At 37.3% G+C, this 20000-nt stretch overlaps 1 protein-coding gene across 5 annotated transcripts in view; it reads right to left on the bottom strand.

Annotated features, from left to right (window-relative positions):
* The window catches only part of LOC145260677 (neuroglobin-1-like), a 783991-nt gene that overhangs the window by 763514 nt on the left and 477 nt on the right, over nucleotides 1-20000 (bottom strand). For 3 of the 5 annotated variants that reach the window (XM_080119052.1, XM_080119051.1, XM_080119041.1), the window contains exon 2: nucleotides 3983-4141. The exons of the other annotated variants lie outside the window; for them this stretch is intronic. The gene's annotated coding sequence lies outside the window, so the exon portion shown is untranslated. The remainder of the gene's footprint in view (nucleotides 1-3982; nucleotides 4142-20000) is intronic. 5 annotated transcript variants of the gene reach the window in all.

Raw genomic sequence — 20000 nt, 5'->3', positions numbered from 1 at the left:
TGATATATACGGGTTATTCATTTATTTATGGCTTACTACCGTCACTCGGTCGTAAAATACTCACAAATATTATATTTAAGTTAATGCAGAATTCTTATTCATTATAAACAGAAATCCGTAAATATTAAACGTAACGTTAAATTTCTAGAAAACTATGAAGTAAAAAAATAAAAAAACAAAAAAAAACTAAAAGAAACTGAGACGTACATGTGAATATTATGTTTTTTTCTAGACAGTTAAATTCTTGTAACGGTCTTGGATATGACCTTAAACTATATCCGATGATGAGACCTCAGCTTGCGGGTTTTGGGGAGTGTGGAGCCACCCTTTAATTGCCATTGCTCCTAGGTCCACTCTGACCCGGAGTTGTAATACCTGTTAGTGAACTATGGGTTAAATAGAAACTGACTTGACTATATATATATATATACATTCTATTAAAAAAACTTTTCTTCAAAATCACTGGATTCAGCATTAAATAACCTGAAAAGGGTTGATATGCCGTAAAACAAAAACAACCAACCATCAATTATTGTAAGTAAAAAAAAGAAAAGAAAACACCCGAGCTGAGATCGAAACCAAAACCTACAGATCATGAGTCAAGTACGATAACACTTACACCAGCTGGAGACGACGTTCACAAAGTGTTTTTAAACAATTTTATTCTTAACATAAAGAAGCTGTCATGTTTCACTACCGCGCGTGCGTATTCGTGGGACAGTAAGCAAACAGATAAAAATACAACCCCCCCACATAACAAATGTTCAACTTTGACCCCTTAACAACCGATTTTTCTGGCTGAAAATATGCTGTATACTTAATTTCCAGTTTGTGGATCAAAAATTCGTTGCGTATATAGGTTGAGAAGTGCTCTCACACACATTCTCACTTTTATAGCTATATAGATATTAGTACTTGTGAGCCTATGTTACCGCGCTGAAAATAACGTGATCATTTAGAAACTCATTCTTAACATAGAGAGAGGAGAGTGTTTTGTAACTATTCTGTACTTTCACCTAATCGTTTAATAGACAAAAATATCGTAAAAGTTGAATTTAGCATGAAAGTACTATTTTAGAAAATAGCGCAGTAACATAGACGCATAATCAAATATTTCGCGTCTCTTTTTACTGATTCTAGACTATTTGTGGCTTTAGTTCGTCACAATTTTCAACGTCCATCGCGACGCTTTCACCAGATTCGGTATCTATTCCAATCTGCTGTCAACCTCCGCTTGATTTACTCTACAGGGCGATACGATAAAATTGTCGCCCAATAAAAGACGACATGATTCCATTTCCTTTTTATGAAAACCGTTTTTCTTTTCTTTTTTTTTGTTGTTGCAGACCATCTACTAGTTGGCTAGTTGTGTACACATCGCAAGAGCGATAGGACCCTTCTATAACGTCTGAAAGTAACACAATGTTCAACGAGCGAGATCGGAGATGCGTCGCTGTACAACTCATGCTCTCTACCGATCTATGTTATGGTAACATAACCATTGTCAGCCCCCTCAAAATACATTGCTGGATTACCATGAATAACAGGGACGAGCCTAGGGTGACGAAAACAAAGTTTCCCCAAATGGTTATGGTCATTGATGAGTATTTCAAGTGAAGGCCATATCATGCCACCTCACATTTTCGAAGTCGGCATGAAAGTCAACACCAAAGTGTACCTGGATATGCTTAAAAGTGCGGTGACCCTCTGGTACAATTGTTACACGAATGACCCGGTCTAAGCCGGGTTGACATGCTAGTATATATATGTGTATAGGTGTATATACATATATGTATGTTCATGAATTAAAATGTGGCACACGTCTGCGGATGAAATGTCAGAAATTGACAAACTAAACGGGAATTGTTTCAATATTTCTCACAAATATAAACAAACCTTGTTATTGTTATGAAAAATGTTACAGAAAGGAATCTGGTTATGTGGTGTTTTGAAAAGATTGACGGGAAAAAGTGACAGAAGGAAAAAGATTGCAGTTGGAGATTTGGTTGTCAACCGAGTGGACGCCACGATAATTCTCTCTGTCGCCCTCACACTCTCTCTCCCTATCAACCATAAGCAAGAACAACAGGAGAAATAAAAAACGGACTATTGCATACACCAATGGTTGTTGTGTTTTGAATTCTTAAAAAGGGTTTATAATATAACAATTCAATTTTGGTGCCGTGACCAGGATTCGAACCCGGATGACCAGGGCCACAAGGTGAGGTCCTAACCAATAGAGGATCACGGCCTAATATTAAACTTCTGGTGAGATTTTCGACCACAAAAAATTCATGCTGTGTGGACTGGCTTCCTATTCCTATTCTTAATCGTGCGATAACTTCCACACTTAATGGAGACCCATTTGCTGTCCTTAAATTGACTGCTTTTTTTCTTAACTCACGACCCTGTCTCAATGCATTAAAAACACTACTCTTCACTACCGAAACTTCTGCTCCCGTATCCACTAGAGCTCTATAATTTTTCCCTTCTAATCTAACCGTAATGGAGTTTGTTGCGCCCATTCTACCGATTATGTGCGTCGGTAATTTCCTCTTCCATTCGTGAGGCGTCCTGGATACTTTCTCTACATTGTCTCTACATGTGGCCTTCTCTACCACAATAGTACCACAGAAGCAGTTTCCCAGCAGGCAGGAAAGCAAAATTCATTAAGACATTTGTTGTAAAGTTTGGAGAGCTACTTCGGCAGAGCACTTTTTTAATAGCACAGCCGGGATGAGATCAGGTCCACATACAGGCGTTTTCCTGGATACGTTCTCTACATTGTCTCTACATGTGGCCTTCTCTACCACAATAGAAACACCTTATACTATGTCTAGCTCTTTCACTTTCCCTAGTTGTATATGCTGGGCCCCTATTTCTTATTGGTTCCCATTTTTCCATCTATCATCGTATTTTGGGAATCTAGCTGGACCCATGGCGTTAAAGAATTCGCCGTCTAGTTTGACAAACCTCCATGGGTTCGTCTTCATATTCGTGGCTTGCATCAAGCCGGATCTTCCATTGTACTTCTGTTACGGCTTTTTGATAAGCCGCCTGAAGATCCCTCGGCTCGTGCCTCATTACTGCCATCTTTACATCTCGGTCTCGGAGGCCTTCTATAAAAAAACCCTACTACCTGTTTGGTAACTATCTCATTTTTTGAATCTATCACACTATAGGCTTCTTCTATTAGCTTTAATATCCTTTGCATATAGTCTTGGATACCCTCAGAGCTACCCTGTCTTACATTACCTAATTCAATGCGCGTTGGGTTTTGTGATAATTTCATAGTATTATTCTAAGAAACTCTTCAACCCTTCCCATGTTATATGCGCATTGCTAACAACCAGGGTACTAATGTATTGCCCAACTAAGCCCCTTGTTGTTAGAAGAGCTGCTTGACATTTCTCTTCATCCCGGGCTCCTACCATCCTAAAATATCTCTCTAAGTCGTCCGTCCATCTTTTGTATCCGCCATTTTCTCTCCTCTCTAATGGTTTTATGTTTTTAAGCAGGGATTCTCCCTTAATTGTGTTCGACACCGAACTAACAGCATTCCTTAACTCCGTTGTCAAACCCTGAATGAAACTTCTAAAAATTTCCTGCTCCAATTTTTTAATACTTATTTTATTTATTTTCTTAACCTACGTATTCAACAGTATTCAATTTTTTAATACTTATTTTATTTAATTTATTTTATTTTATTTCAATTAAACGAAAGAAATCAATGTAACACTGGAAAAAAATCACAATCAAATTTTTAACGAAACAATAAAAAAAAATAATGAATTTTTAACGAAATTTGAGTTTCTTTTTTTTCTTGTTACCCAATGCATACAAAATACGTGTCATCTACACACACACACACACACATATATATATATATATATATAAGCTTGTTTGTCTTTGTGTTAGTTTTTATATTTCTATATATGTTTTTAGAGCATTAGCACACAGGGAAATATCGAACGTCACTTACCTTGCTTTGTTCTTTTTTTCTTTTTTGTTTGTTTGTTTTCTTCTGTTTGTTTTCTTCTGTTTGTTTTTCTTTTAAGGATCCGTTTCACGTTGTCTGTGCTGCTGGTTCGATCTTGCTTTTTTCTTTAAAAGCAGAGGTCACGGCAACCAAAATTGACTACTTCTCATTTCAATCAGAGTATGTTGAAAATTTAAAGAAAGTTTAAAGGAAAGAAAACAAATTAAACAAGAGAAGAAGCATACACGATACTATCGGGTGCCATTTACCGATGTTAATTTTAAATTACGACGCGGTTACCGTCGATGATCAAAGATCATGCATCGGAAATAGACAATTAAAGATTATTAAAAAAATATTATATTGTTGATAAATGTTATATTGTTGAAATGTTATATTGTTGATAAATGTTATATTGTTGATAAATGTAATTGTTGTGGTGGCAACCACTTATTTGCATATGCGAATAACATAACACTATAAATTGCAAGCCTAGGTTGGCCTTGGTGTGTCTTACTCAAATGCCACCAGAAGTGACGCCGAAGAGCGTACATGTCCTCCCACCAAGACTCTCTGACTCGACACCATCATTTGTACATATTGTAAATATACCTTTTCTTTAATACACTTATTATTGCGTTATCTTGTTGTTTGCGTCTTCATTGTATTTCCTTACTAATTATTGTTCAACCTTGCAACCACAACAGTTGGCGACGAGATATGAAGCGTCAAATATAACAGTTTGACGAAGAACTATAAAAAAAAGTACAACGCAAAGGTTGACCATTTTTTTTAAGGAGTTGACGAGCAAACGGATTTTACACTAAAGACAAGTTTCAACTCAAGTGAAAAAAAACTCTAACGTGGCAAAAGCGACAATTTAAGCCGTTTTCTGGGAATCCGACTTGCAAACGAATGTAAAAGTGAATTTTTGTTTTGTCGCTACACGACAAATCTTACTAAAGGACCAACTTGCAAACGAAAAGCGAACTTTGTTCTGTCGCAAAAACGACAGGTCAGACCCGTATTACGAAAAGCAAGGAAGTAACCTACGAAAAATGTTCACCAGTGGATTCTAATTACTGTTATCCGTAAACAAAAAAAAACAACTAAAGGACTTTTTAATTAATGTTTTGGTTGACGTCGGTACTAAAAGGAAATACCACAGCTAAAACTAAAATTCAAGGAAAGGATTTTTTTTCTTGAAGTTGTCACTGAATAACGGATGATACAGTAAAACGTCACGGAAAAAAAGGTAATCTCAATTTAAGAGGTATTTTAATTACTAAAATACTAGAGAAAAAAAACTCAAAGAACTAAATGTACTGCATACATTTATTCAATTGTGACTCGATTAAAAAAATAATAAAAAAAAACTTTTATTTTGTGGAAAGAGTTACTTATTAGTAAGTGCCTAAAAACGGAAAGTCAATTCCATTTCGTGATTCCAGATAAACCTGTTTTATTTTTTTTTGCAGCGTGACTCGCAAAAAGAATATATTATTGCAAGCAGCGATATTATTATTGAAAACAGGAGCTTACAGCAATTTGTTTTTTTGTTGTAACCCAAACCGGTGTATATGGTACATGGTACAATATTTTTTTTTAATTACACACTAAAAAAAAAAAACAAAAAAAAACATGGAAGACTTATCAAAAATGTTGATGCAATTTTTACAAGCACAGGCTGAGCGGGATGAACGCAGACAAGCTACACAAAACGAGCTTGCAAAACACAAATACAGGCACAGGCTGACCGCGAAGAAAAGAGAGAGGACAGATTATTGAAATGGCAGCAGGAACAAGAGGAAAAGCAGAAAATGGCACAATTAAAGCAGAAAAAACTGCAATTGGAACAGGAAGAAAGGCATAAGAAACTACAATTGGAATATGAAGAAAGACAAGAGGAACGTTTTGCTAAAACACTGGAACTACTAAAGAGTAATCGAGAAAATGTCGATAGTGTTAATTTTTCCCATACAACTATTTTTAATAGCATGGACACATTTCATTATGTGCCTGAGGAAGAGAAGAATTTTGAAGCATACTACACAAGATACGAGGATGTTTTTCAACTGGACTGTAAAAATTGGCCAAATAGTCAGAAAGTGAGCCTCTTACTCAGAAAATTGGGTACATCAGAACACAGCAAATTCGTAGATTACATATTACCTAAAAAAACTGCGGAATTAGAGTTTATGGAAGCTGTAAAATTACTAAAAGAATTATTTAATCCAAATATATCTCTTTTCATAAAAGATGGCTGTGCATGAATCTAAGAAAGATGGACAACCAAGATTATTTGACATACGTATCAGTTGTCAATAAAAACTGCGATAATTTTAAGCTTGCAGAACTAAGAAGATTTTAAATGTCTAATCTTCGCTCAAGGGTTAGTTTCCACGAAAAATGCAGAAATACGCAGACGAGTGTTGTCTAAGCTGGAATCTGAGCAAGATTTAACCCTCCAGAAACTAGCAGAGGACTGTGAAAGGGCCATTACACTAAAAAAGGATTAAAAAAATATAGAAGAATCCGGAGTGGCATATGTAAGAAAAGTTAGAAAACCATACGCACCAACCAAGAACTTTACAAAGAAAAGCTATGAAACGGGATATTCCAAAGATAATAACCATAAATATAGTACAGAATATAACAAGCCTCTTCCTAGATATAACTGTAAGAGATGTGCAGAAAAGCATTGGGAATCAGATTGTCCTTATAAGAAGAAGAAAATGCTACATTTGTAAGAAGGTGGGACACAAAAGCGATTGCTGCAGATATAAAGATTACACCAGAAAGAGAGTACAGCAAACAAAATCAAATACAAAATTAGACAAAGATCGGCGAAAATACGTAAAAGTGGAAATATTTAAAACATCAATAAAGTTACAACTCGACTCCGGCTCCGATGTTTCTATAATAAACCTGAATACGTGGAAAAAGTTGGGAAAACCGGCCATGATGAAAACTAGTAAAGCAGCCCGGACGGTAACTGGTGGTGGTATAAAATTTGAAGGAGAAGTTGTCCTCCCGATAAAATTGAAAGGGATTTCGAAGAAATTAAAAATATTCGTACTAAAAAATAGTGAAAATCTGTTTGGAATAGATTTAATTGAGAAATTCGGACTATGGGATAAGCCAATCAATACATTCTGTAAAAAATTAGAATGTTCTTCTCCAACAACAGTAAATATAAAAGACGATTTAAAAGAATTATTTCCTGAGGCATTCACGACTAACTTAGGTTGCTGCAATAAATTCAAGGCCTCGTATTAACTTAAAGAAAACGCCAGCCCAATTTTTAGAAAAAAGCGAAATGTTCCGTTCCCTGGGTTGGAAAAGATTGATAAAGAATTAAATAGATTGGAACAGACGGGAATTCTATCAAAAATAGAACACAGCTAGTGGGCAGCCCCCACCGTATACGTAAAGAAAAAGAATGACGAAGTTAGAGTGTGCGCAGACTTTTCGACCGGGGTCAACTCCCTATTAAAAGATCACCATTACCCCCTACCAAGCCCAGAGGAAATATTCACGAAGTTGAATGGGGGTAATATCTTCTCCAAGATAGACTTGAGCGACGCGTATTTGCAAATACCGGTCGAGGAGAATTGCTCAAAAATACTATGCATCAATACGCATAAGGGATTATACAAATACAACCGATTGCCTTTTGGCATCAAAGTAGCGCCTGCCATCTTTCAGCAAGCGATGGACACCATGCTAAGTGATATTGAGTGCGCATGTGCATACCTGGACGACATTGTTGTCAGGAGCAAATCCCTAGAAGAACATAAGGAACATTTGAAACAAGTATTTACTCGAATACAAGAATTCGGCTTTAAAGTAAAAGAAAGTAAATGTGACTTTTGTATGAGCGAGATTAAGTATCTTGGACACATATTAAACAAACATGGACGACGTCCAGACCCAGACAGATCTGCGGCAATAAAAAATATGCCAGCACCCGATAATGTAACAACCTTGCAGAGTTTCTTAGGACTCGCAAATTATTACCAATCTTTTATTGAAGGAATGCATAGCTTGCGAGCCCCCTTAAATAATCTGCTTAAAAAGGATACACCGTGGAACTGGACGCAAGAATGTCAAACCGCTTTTGACAAAATAAAGAGCGCACTAACATCCGAATTATTCTTAACGCACTTTGACACAAACTTAAAAATAGTCGTCGCTAGTGATGCTAGCTCCTACGGCTTAGGAGCATGCATTCAACATATTATGCCGGATGGGTCTAGAAAACCAATAGCGCACGCTTCGAGAACGCTGATACCAGCCGAAAGGGCATATTCACAAATCGAAAAAGAAGCGTTGAGCATAATCTTTGCCGTGACTAAATTTCACCGATATTTATATGGTAGACAATTCATACTTGAAACCGACCATAAACCGTTAGTCACGATCTATGGATCAAAAAAAGGATTGCCGGTATACACCGCAAATAGATTGCTGTGCTGGGGTACAATACTACTTAATTACGATTTCCAGCTACAACATCTAGCATCAAAAAAGATTTGCCATGCGAATGGACTGTCAAGACTGATACCACAGAAACACAATCTGGAAGACTCAGTCATTGCAGCAATTCGGACAAATGTTGAAGTAAAAAATATGGTAGCAAACATCATTAAGGAAATACCCGTAACTTTGTCGGACATTAAAAGGGAAAATTATAACGGATACAAAGGTGCAGGAAGTTTTCTCCATATGTGACGATGTGTTACTGTACAGCGAGAGAGTGGTAATACCCAAAACATTGCAGAATAGGATGTTAAGAGATTTCCACACAGGACATCCGGGGATAAATCGAATGAAGTCGTTAATGAGAAGCTACGTGTACTGGCGTAACATGGACACTGACATAGCGACAACAATTGATAAATGTAAAGGATGCAAGTTAGCGGCAAAATCTCCACCTATAGTACACAAACCTTGGCCGAAAACCGACCAACCATGGTCGAGAATCCACATGGACTTCGCTGGTCCAGTAGGTGAAAACTATTATTTAATTGTAGTGGATAGTTTCACAAAATGGCCGGAGGTAATGCGTTGCAGGAATCCAACAACGTACAACTCAATAGGGTTCCTACACGAGTTGTTTGCAAGATTCGGTGTACCAGACACACTGGTCACTGACAACGGAACGCAGTTCACATCCGCAGAGTTTAAGGAATTTTGCGACACGTTCCGAGTGAAGCACATCACGACTCCGCCGTATCATCCAAGATCGAACGGCCTCGCGGAAAGGTTCGTGGACACGCTAAAACGAGCGTTAAAGAAATCCATTGGAACACCAACAGAAAAAGCTTTGCAACAATTCTTGCAAGTATATAGGATTACACCACATCCTAGTACACCATCAAACATATCACCAGCTGATCTAATGTTTGCCAGAAAGGTAAAATCAGCGTTTGACAAACTATTGCCAAGGCAGGCAATTATCCGAAACACTACACACACGAGAAGAAAGAAATATAACTCGGGAGATCGAGTATATTTTAAGTGCTACAGAAATAACACATCTTACTGGGAATGTGGAATAGTGGATAAATGCATTGGTGATTGTACATACATGGTTAAAGGTCCACAGAATATACATAAAAGGCACCTAAATCAGATAAAAAAACGTCATATCCAAGATGATGATGATACGACAACAGTCGAAGAGGAGGACACCATAGATATCATATACGAATCTTTTAATTTGGAACCGCCTCAAAATGCACCTGAACCCCGAAGATCAGGTAGGAAAAGAAAAGTGAATGAACCATTAATGGTAAACCCAAAAAGAAAAAGATATTGAAATCTGTGTGACTTCAAATCTTGGGAGGGGGGTGTTGTGGTGGCAACCACTTATTTGCATATGCGAATAACATAACACTATAAATGGCAAGCCTAGGTTGGCCTTGGTGTGTCTTACTCAAATGCCACCAGAAGTGACGCCGAAGAGCGTACATGTCCTCCCACCAAGACTCTCTGACTCCACACCGTCATTTGTACATATTGTAAATATACCTTTTCTTTAATTCACTTTTTATTGCGTTATCTTGTTGTTTGCGTCTTCATTGTATTTCCTTACTAATTATTGTTCAACCTTGCAACCACAACAGTAATATTGTTGATAAATGTTATATTGTTGATAAATGTAATATTGTTGATAAATGTGATATTGTTGAAAATTCTATATTGTTGATAAATGCTATATTGTTGATAAATGTTATATTGTTGATAAATGTTATATTGTTGAAAAATGGTATATTGTTGATAAATGTTATATTGTTGATAAATGTTATATTGTTGATAAATGTTATATTGTTGAAAAATGTTATATTGTTGATAAATGTTATATTGTTGAAAAATGTTATATTGTTGATAAATGTTATATTGTTGATAAATGTTATATTGTTGATAAATGTTATATTGTTGATAAATGTTATATTGTTGAAAAATGCTATATTGTTGATAAATGTTATATTGTTGATAAATGTTATATTGTTGAAAAATGTTATACTGTTGATAAATGTTATATTGTTGATAAATGTTATACTGTTGATAAATGTTATATTGTTAATAAATGTTATACTGTTGATAAATGTTATATTGTTGATAAATGTTATATTGTTGAAAAATGTTATACTGTTGATAAATGTTATATTGTTGATAAATGTTATATTGTTGATAAATATTATATTGTTGAAATGTTATATTGTTGATAAATTTTATATTGTAAGCTATGGTGGAGGAGAGAGGGAAGTGAAATGTATGATGTTATGCATACATTTTTTAAATACAAAGGGAGGAATGTTACGCGAATAACCCGGTCTCAGCTGGGTTGATATGCTAGTATATATATGTTTATAAGTGTATATGCATATATGTATGTTCATGAATTAAAATGTGGCACGCGTCTGTGGATGAAATGTCAGAAATTGACAAGCTAAACGGGAATTGTTTCAATATTTCTCACAAATATAAACAAACTTTGTTATTGTTATGAACAATGTAACAGAAATGAATCTGGTTATGTGGAGGTTTTGAAAAGATTGACAGGAAAAAGTGACAGAAGGAAAAAGATTGCAGTTGGAGATTTGGTTGTCAACCGACTGGACGCCACGATAATTCTCTATGTCGCTCTCCCACTCTCTCTCTATATCTACCATAAGCAAGAACAACAGGAGAAATAAAAAACGGACTGTTGCTTACACCAATGGTTGTTGTGTTTTGAATTCTTAAAAAGGGTTTATAATATAACACAATCAGGGGACATCTAGCAGACCCAGGGTGTGGCAGCAGGACTTGATGCTGGCCCACAAGTCCAAAGAGACCAAGGCTTGGTCTCAGAAGGAGTGCTACGACTTTCTGCTCTTCACTCACTGACCCCCTCCCCTCCTCTCCCGTTATGAACCGGCTGGACTACTACGAGAACATCACAAACATGACCTCCCACATCACCAAAGCTAGCCTGATCGCCGCATTCCACGAGTATTCGCCGAGCTCCCGTCAACGCCTGTGGAAAAAAAACACGCTTCCAGTTCCGAAACCGTATCGAAGCTGTGATTGAGGCTAAAGGCGGCTACATTGAATAAATGTCAGCCCTACTACATAATCAAGTTTCCTGAATTGACTTTTTTGAGAAAAGTTTTAAAATTAAGCTGCAGTATTGTTTTCTTAATGGCGACAACTTTATCGTTCCACATCGTATTATATAACGTCGATGTAGTCTGACGTCAGGGCTAAACAGCCTTTTAAATCTTCAGTTCCGCGTTAACCCTTTACCGGTAAGGGTCTGTCATCTATTGATTTCTTCGATTTTCCTATCTATTTTCGCTGATTATGCATTTTTTGACTAGGATTTTTGCGTTTTTTTTTGTTGCATTTTGGATAAACGTTGAACCACTGTTGTTATTTAAGTTTCCTGACGTCTCCAATTATCGCTTGGCTTTATCTATCGGTTCTCCTTTGCTGTCTGTTCGCGCCCACGCTAACGAAGAAAGAAAGAAAGAAAGAAAACATCCGTGGCAAAAGATGCATAAGTATCAAAAGAAGTAAGGTTTTGAATATTCTTATAAAAACAAGGAAGGATTCATTAGTTCGTATATCGAAGAAGTCGAAAAACGAAATAAAATATATAAAACGCTATATGTCTGTCCGTCTGTCTCCATATTTTCAAACTTTATCTTCCCCGAAACTAAAAGTCGCAAAACGGTGCTAGGGGCCTAAAATAATTGGATTTTTTACGGAGCGTTATTTTATGGGGTTTTAGTCGGTTAAAATAGTTTTCAAGGGGTCAAAAATCGGTCCAAATTGAAAAAAAAATCGTTATACATTTTGTACATTCATCTTAGTTCATTTTTTAGTTTTAATTACTTTATATGCGTGTCGCGTTGGTACAGTGGTAACGTCACCAGCTTTGAATGCTGCAGTTTTGCTTTCAGTTTCGATTCTAGCTGATGGCACCTAAATACATTTTTTTGACCCCCGACAAAAGGATGGTGGACCTGTAAATTCACCCTTTCCGTTCGTCTCTCCGACTGCCCGCACTTTTCTCAATAGCTACGCCTTGGAATTTTTTGAAATTTTGCACAAACATTAAAAATGATATGAGTAAAAAAGTAACAGAGGTGGTGGGGTGCTTTTCGGGTTATAATGGCTAAAATTGGCACTTTTGTGCTTATTAAAAAAAAATTGATGCTTTGGATTTTTATAAAACTTTCAGAAAAGTTGTAACTGATTTCTATATAATTTGGTTTGTCTATACTATTTTACCATATTTGTCCAAAATCTTTTTTTTTTTTTTACACAGTGATCACCACTTATCAAGGCCCGGAAGCCACTCAGGGATAAGGGTTATTGTAAGTACATTACGTTAGTGAGGAGATTTGCTGAAATGTTTACTTAAGGGGGCGGTTCATTAGGAATTTGTTAATATTGGACTTGATGACAACCAAGTTGTAGTCCGGAGGGAAGCAGGCAAACGGAACAGAGTTCCACAGGCGTGCAGTTCTAAGAAAGAAGCTTTGTTCATGGAATCTGCGTTTTGATTTAGGAACAGATATAGAGTGGGGGAAATTTTTCACAGTGGATTCAGCTAGACGGGTGTTTTTCGTGAAAGATTGGCGAGGGGGGGACCAGAGATTGGAGTTCAGACGAGCATCTGCCATGGAAATAACGATAAAACAAGGACAGGCTCGCAACGTCTCTTCTGTTTTTCTGCGTATGTCTATTTAGCAGTTTTGCATGGTGCTGAACTCAAATTTAAATAGGGTGGGGGGCAAATGATAGACTTAATCATTTCTTTTTTTGAATGGTATAATAAAAAAATAAGCTTAAACCATGCTTAGTGTCAAACAAACCCAACTTGCCTCCTCCCTTGAGGCTTGCATTCACGAACATCCGTGGGCTTAGAATTAATTTAGCTGATGTTGAAGCATTTCTCCTAACAAACACCCCGGATATCTTAGCACTAAGTGAGACTAATCTACACCCCTCCATCCCTTCTAACTACTTTAACATGCCTGGATATCTCCCACTCTGCCGTAAGGACTCTGATAGACACATGCACGGACTTGCATTCGTAATACCCTTCCCTTGACTAGAGAAACAAACCTAAAATCGGATGATCAAACCTTTATGTGCTTTAGACTAAACATGCAACATAACATTAGCTACTTTTATCTTCTCTACCGCTCTCCCTCGGCCCAGGACTGCACCATAATAAAAAAAGTCTCTGACAGCATAGACAAAGCACTCTCCCTAGACACTAGCGCACAAATACATGTATTTGGTGACTTTAATGTCCACCACAAAAACTGGTAGGGATTCTCTACTTACACAGACACAGCGGGCAGCACAACTCATAGCTTCTCTATATTTCACTCCCTATGACAAACCGTTACATTCCCAACCCGTTTTCCCTGAGCAGCAAGAACAACACGCATCACTTCTAGATATGTTTCTGACCACAGTTCCCGATGATTTTACAACGAATGCCGATAGCCCAATTGGGAACGCTGATCATGCAGTGATAATGGTTGAAATCGCCCTAAACTCTAGACCCCAAACTGAAGAACCAGTGCTCAAAACAACGAGATATTATAAAAAGGCTGACTGGGAAGCCATCAGAGATCTTATCAGAGATGCCCCATGAGGAAATATTTTTCTCTTACTGCTGAACAGCGCGCAAATGAGACCACTGAATGGTTCCAAACTGCAATGGAAAATTTATAGCATGCCCCACTCTCCCCAATGGTTTACTTCTACTTGCGCAACTACCATTGCTCAAAGGCAGCATGCATACCACAGATTTAACCGACATAAGTCCAGTTCAAATAGGCAGAAGCATATAGAAGCTAGAAGTAACGTTAAGAAAGAAATAGCGACAGCTAAGAATTTACTCAAACCACTAAAAAACGCATCGAAGCACAAAAATAAGGAACTCGTGATTTCTAGAAAATCTACAACAGTGTAATAAATAATGGGCAATCAACAATTCCCCAACTAACCAACAATCACTAGGTTGTCTCCTCAGCAACCGAGAAGGCTAACATGCTTGCCAGTCGGTTTGCCTCCAACTCCATACTAGACCCTTTCACACACCCCTACCTGACTTTCTTTAGCGGACAGACGCCACGCTAGACGATCTGAAAATCACCCCTGCTCAAGTGTATGCTATCATAAAAAACCTTGACACTTCAAAAGCATGTGGACCTGATCTCATCCCAGCTGTGCTATTAAAATAGTGCTCAGCTGAAGTAGCTCCAGTTCTCTCCAAACTCTACAACAAATGCCTTAATGAATCATACTTTCCGGGCTGTTGGAAAACTGCTTCTGTGGTACCAGTAGTCGAGAATTCTGGCGAAGGAACTGACCCATTAGACTCCTCCCACTTTTTGCCAAAATATTTGAGACCTTAATTAACCATGCTCTAGTCCATCACCTTACAGATGCTAAACTTCTGACTGACCAACAATATGGATTTAGACAAGGCCGTTCCACAGCAGACATCCTAGCTGTAATCTCTGAACGTATATACCATTCATTAGACAAAGCGGGGGAGGGCAGAGCGGTAGCTCTAGATATATCTAAGGCTTTTGTCAGGGTATGTCATGAGGGTCTTCTTAGGAAAATGATATCATACGGTCTCACTGGTAGAATACTTAACATAATTAAATCCTTCTTAGATAAGAGAAAAATCCAGGTTGTCCTCGACGGTCGTACATCTAAACAATATGATATAAATGCATGAGTGCCCCAAGGGTCTGTCCTTGGACCTCTATTATTCCTAATATAAATATATGACCTCTCCGACAAAATTGCCTCTAAGATGGGTATATATGATGATGACACCACACTCTAAAACAGGCATGATAGGAAAAAAAATGAACACATATCTAAAGAAATGGCAAAAACACTAGAGGATGATCTCCAATCTGTAGTGGAATGAGGACAAAAATGGATGGTCACGTTCAATGCCGCGAAGACTAAACGTGTTTCGTTCAATAAGTACAAGAAATTTTCTCTACCACCAATAGCAATGACCAGCAACTCTTTATCTGAGAGTACAACTTTCAAACTCCTCGGCCTAACGTTCACAGGAAACATGTGTTGGAACAATTAGATTGGAAGCATTGCCAGGGCCGCTGCGAAGAAAGTAGGATCTCTCTACCAAGCTAGAAAACTACTAACACCCGAAAGTATCCTGTACCTCTATAAGGCCACCATTCGCCCATGTATGGAGTATTGTTGGCATATTTGGCTTGTGCATTGGCTACTAGTCTCTCGTTCCTATACAAGGTTCAAAAGAGAGTCGCAAATCTGATAGGCTCTGAATTGGCATCTAAGCTTCAGCCTTTGTCCCATCGACGAAATGTAGCATCCCTCTGCCTGTTCTACAAGTATTTTAATGGTGAATGCTCTGACGAACTGCAAGCACTTGTGCCCACACGACGTAAACACCCTCGACAAACCCGACAGGCAATTAAACCCCCCCCCCACACACAGTAGAGATCCCTAGACGTAAAAGATCTTTCTAGTTCAGTAGTTTCTTCCCCAGAACCGCTAGACATTGCAATTCCATTTCAGGTCTCTGCTACCCCAACTGTACTGACGTGCAGAAGTTCAAGTGTAATGTGAACCGACATCTTGCTGCCCAAATCCCTACATAGTGCCCCAGTAGTTGTTGCCCCTGATAGTAGCCCCCTACACCAAAGTGGCAATGTGCCTTGTTTGGCGTGAAAATGTAAAAAAAAAAAAACAAAAACAAAAAAAACTCAAATTTACATATGTTAAGACCTAAAACTGCACCGTTTGTTCATTTTCACCAGGATTTGTGTCCCCTGGGACTTTTGGGGCTAAATGGGTGGGAGTGGAAGATTCTAGAAAATTCAGTATGTTATTGCTATACATCTTATGAGATGACTGACCATTTCTTTGTGTTTCAGGTTGAAATGAACAACTACAGCAGGAATTGGAATACCCCCTACCAAAGTCTGATTATCACAGCTGGAGAATTTCAAAAATGCTATTTGGACGTGAAGATACTTTAGAAGAATGATATGCAATAACATTTTTGTTTTAAACTTGGAAATAATGCTTCAGAAACGTATTGAATTCTTCAGGCTGCTTCTGGACAATCTTGCGTGAATCGAGCATCAGTCTTCGAGTGGTATAATAGACTAAAGGTAGACAGGGAGTCTGTGAGGGATGATGAGAGGTGTGGGAGGAGGAAGCAAGTCAGAACACCAGAGTTGATTGGCCAAATAAAGAAGTTCATGGACAAGGACCGTTGTGTGTCTATCGAGACAATAAGTACACAGTTTGATGTCACGGTGGAAACTATACACCCAATTACTCGCGAGGAACTAAAATGCGGAAGATTTGCGTGAGGTTTGTTTTAAGGGTCCTCAGAAAAGATCACAGACTATTTGACCAAGATGGGCATCAAGACAGTTCCTCACCCTCCCTATAGTCTAGACTTTTCTTTTATATGGAGGTCACCACTTATCAAGGCCCGAAGGCCACTCAGGGATAAGTGTTATTGCATATACAGTAATCAATGAGATAGTATTGTAGTAATCAATAGTATTGGGGGTTTTAATAGAGTGTCTTACTTAAGGGGGCGGTTTCACAGGAGTTTTTTTATGTTGGATTTGAAAACGTTCAAGTTGTAATCAGGTGGGAAACAGGCAAGCGGCAGAGAGTTCCACTGGCGTGCAGTTCTAAGAAAGAAGCTTTGCTCATCGAATCTACGTTTGGATCTAGGCACAGATAAAGAGTGGGGAAAATTGTTGACAGTAGTTTCAGCCAGACGGGTGTTTCTTATGAAAGATTGGCGAGGGCGGACGAGGGATTGGAGCTTAGACGAGCACCTGCCATGGAAATAACGATAAAACAAAGACAGACTCGCAACGTCTCTTCTGTGGGAAGAGGTTGCAGGGTAGAGAAAAGGGCATCCCCCACTAAGCCACGAAGTCTATTTTGTACTATGTCAAGGCAGGATAGGCTGTTTTTAGCAGTTCCTGCCCAGATATGGCAGCAGTACTCCATCCTTGGACGTACTTGGCTTTTATACAGATAGAGACTTGCATCAGATAGTGAGATATCTTCTGGAGCGGTAGAAGGATCCCACCATTTTTCCAGCGTCCCTGGCAACCGATTTGATGTACGTGTTCCATTTCAGATCAGGAGTAAAGGTCATACCCAGAAGCTTGTCAAAACATGAGGCCTCCTCAAGACGAGAGCCATCCATTTCAATTGATGCCAGATGGGGATCAGAGCGTTGATGATGTAAAGATAGAAGCTTGGTTTTGGATGCATTAAAAGTGACCGGCCACCTCTTCCCCCATTGTACCACGTGCTCGAGATCAGAGGAGAGAGAATTAGAGAGAACTTTGTTATTTACGGCCTTTGATGTGTTGCCATAGATGGTCGTGTCATCAGCATAGATGTCAACAAATGATTTAAGTATGTGTTTTGGGAGCTCATTGATGTACATCAGGAAGAGAGTTGAACTTTACTTCCTGTGATTTTTGATGATTCCTTAAGCCGAAGAAAAACCTAGGAAGCTGTCGTTATAAGGCAATTGAGAAAACGAAAGAGGCTGTGAAAATTGTCATTGACATGCTTACACAAGAGGACTTTCATGGGACCTTCAAAAAGTTGTTGGAACGGCACAACAAGTGCATTGTAGCCGGGGGATATTAGTTTGAAGGGGACTAGAGTTTCATGTGTGTATTATCAATAAAAGTGCCCATACGAAAAAGTCTGGAAAGTTATTGAAGGCGTCTAGTATTATGTTACTTGAGCTTGATTTGAAGCTGGCAAAAATTTGTCAGAGATATCGAAACATGAGACTTTTATCCATCGACTCCCCAGGTAACAACACTTAGATATAGAGTTGAACTGCGAATACACAAACAGGAAGTAACGGAAAACAACAATGGATGACATCTTTCAAGGAATAGTAATAATAATAATAATAATAATAATAATAATAATAATAATAATAATAATAATAATATATATATATATGTATGTATGTATGTATATATATATATATATATTTAAAAAGTCAATAATATATAAAAGGAACTTTGCCTTTGTGTGTGTCGTTGTGTTTGTGTGACTTTGTTCTCTATGGACTCAAAAGCATCTTGGCCGATGCTTAAAAAATTTCATACAAAGGTACTTTATGTGCTTGGCAGTGTTCTTAGATAGGTTTCACATCGGAATGTCTGCGATAAATAGCAATAATCGAAATAATCTAGTGCAAACAGGAACAAAAGGTTTTGATCAAACACTTAGATATAGAGTTGAGCTGCGAATACACAAACAGGAAGTAACGGACAAAATCAATGGCTGACATCTTTCAAGGAATAGTAATAATAATATATATATATATATATATATATATATATATATATATATATATATTATTATTATTATTATTATTATTATTATTATTACTTTTAACTTTCGTGAAGATTTACATTTGGATTTTACTATCACTGGATTTTTTTTATCTTCCACCAGACAATCCATTCATGTGTAATCACCTTTTTCTTCACCATATTCCCTCTGCTTCACTTTTTTTGTTGTTTTCAAATAAGACCTTTGACTTACTTGTTGTTTCATCAAATACTTTTGCAGGCAAAATCCGATCCCGCATTTTGTAATTCCTACCCTCTGATGAGAAGGAAAGTATTTCTTCGAAACTCCGCGGATTAAGGACTATCCACTTATCTAGTGTTTCCTTTTCAGATTAAATGTTTTTAACTCATTTCAAAGTGTTTTTTAACATGTTTTATTAACTGTTTGCTCATATTATAAGCTCTATTTCCTACTTGGTTTTATCGAGCTTTTAGATCTGGCTGAGATAGTTTTATAAATATTAATTCTTTAATATTTATAATATACTTTAATTTTACCATCCTGGATCATTTTGGTAAATTTAATTGTAATTTATATATATATATATATATATATATATATATATATATATATATATGTATATATATATATATATGTATATATATATATATACATATATATATATATATATTAAAAAGTCAATACTATATAAAAGGAACTTTGCCTTTGTGTGTGTCGTTGTGTTTGTGTGACTTTGTTCCCTATGGACTCAAAAGATTCTTGGCCGATGTGTAAAAAATTTCATACAAAGGTACTTTATGTGCTTGGCAGTGTTCTTAGATATGTTTCGCATCGGAATGTCTGCGATAAATAGCGATAATCGAAATAATCCAATGCAAAAATTAATAAACGGTTTTGATCAAAGTCAGCATCTTATAAAAAATTAACATCACAAAAGCATCTGAGAAGTTTTATTAGCACACAAACCGAAAGGCCCAGTATATAAAGTAAACAGTAGTTTATATGACAGGGGCGTGTTCGAAATGAATGTTTCTGTTTAAAGCACAATTGCACCATAACTTTTTCATTTTAGACTTAAATTTAAACCATTATCGCCATACAAGTAGTAATG

The sequence above is a fragment of the Euprymna scolopes genome, chromosome 36, assembly GCF_053919585.1.
Source record: "Euprymna scolopes isolate OS-2025 chromosome 36, ASM5391958v1, whole genome shotgun sequence".
In the NCBI taxonomy this organism is placed as follows: domain Eukaryota; kingdom Metazoa; phylum Mollusca; class Cephalopoda; order Sepiida; family Sepiolidae; genus Euprymna; species Euprymna scolopes.
The sequence above is the reverse complement of the archived record's forward strand: the minus strand, read 5'-3'. Positions and strand labels throughout refer to the sequence as shown.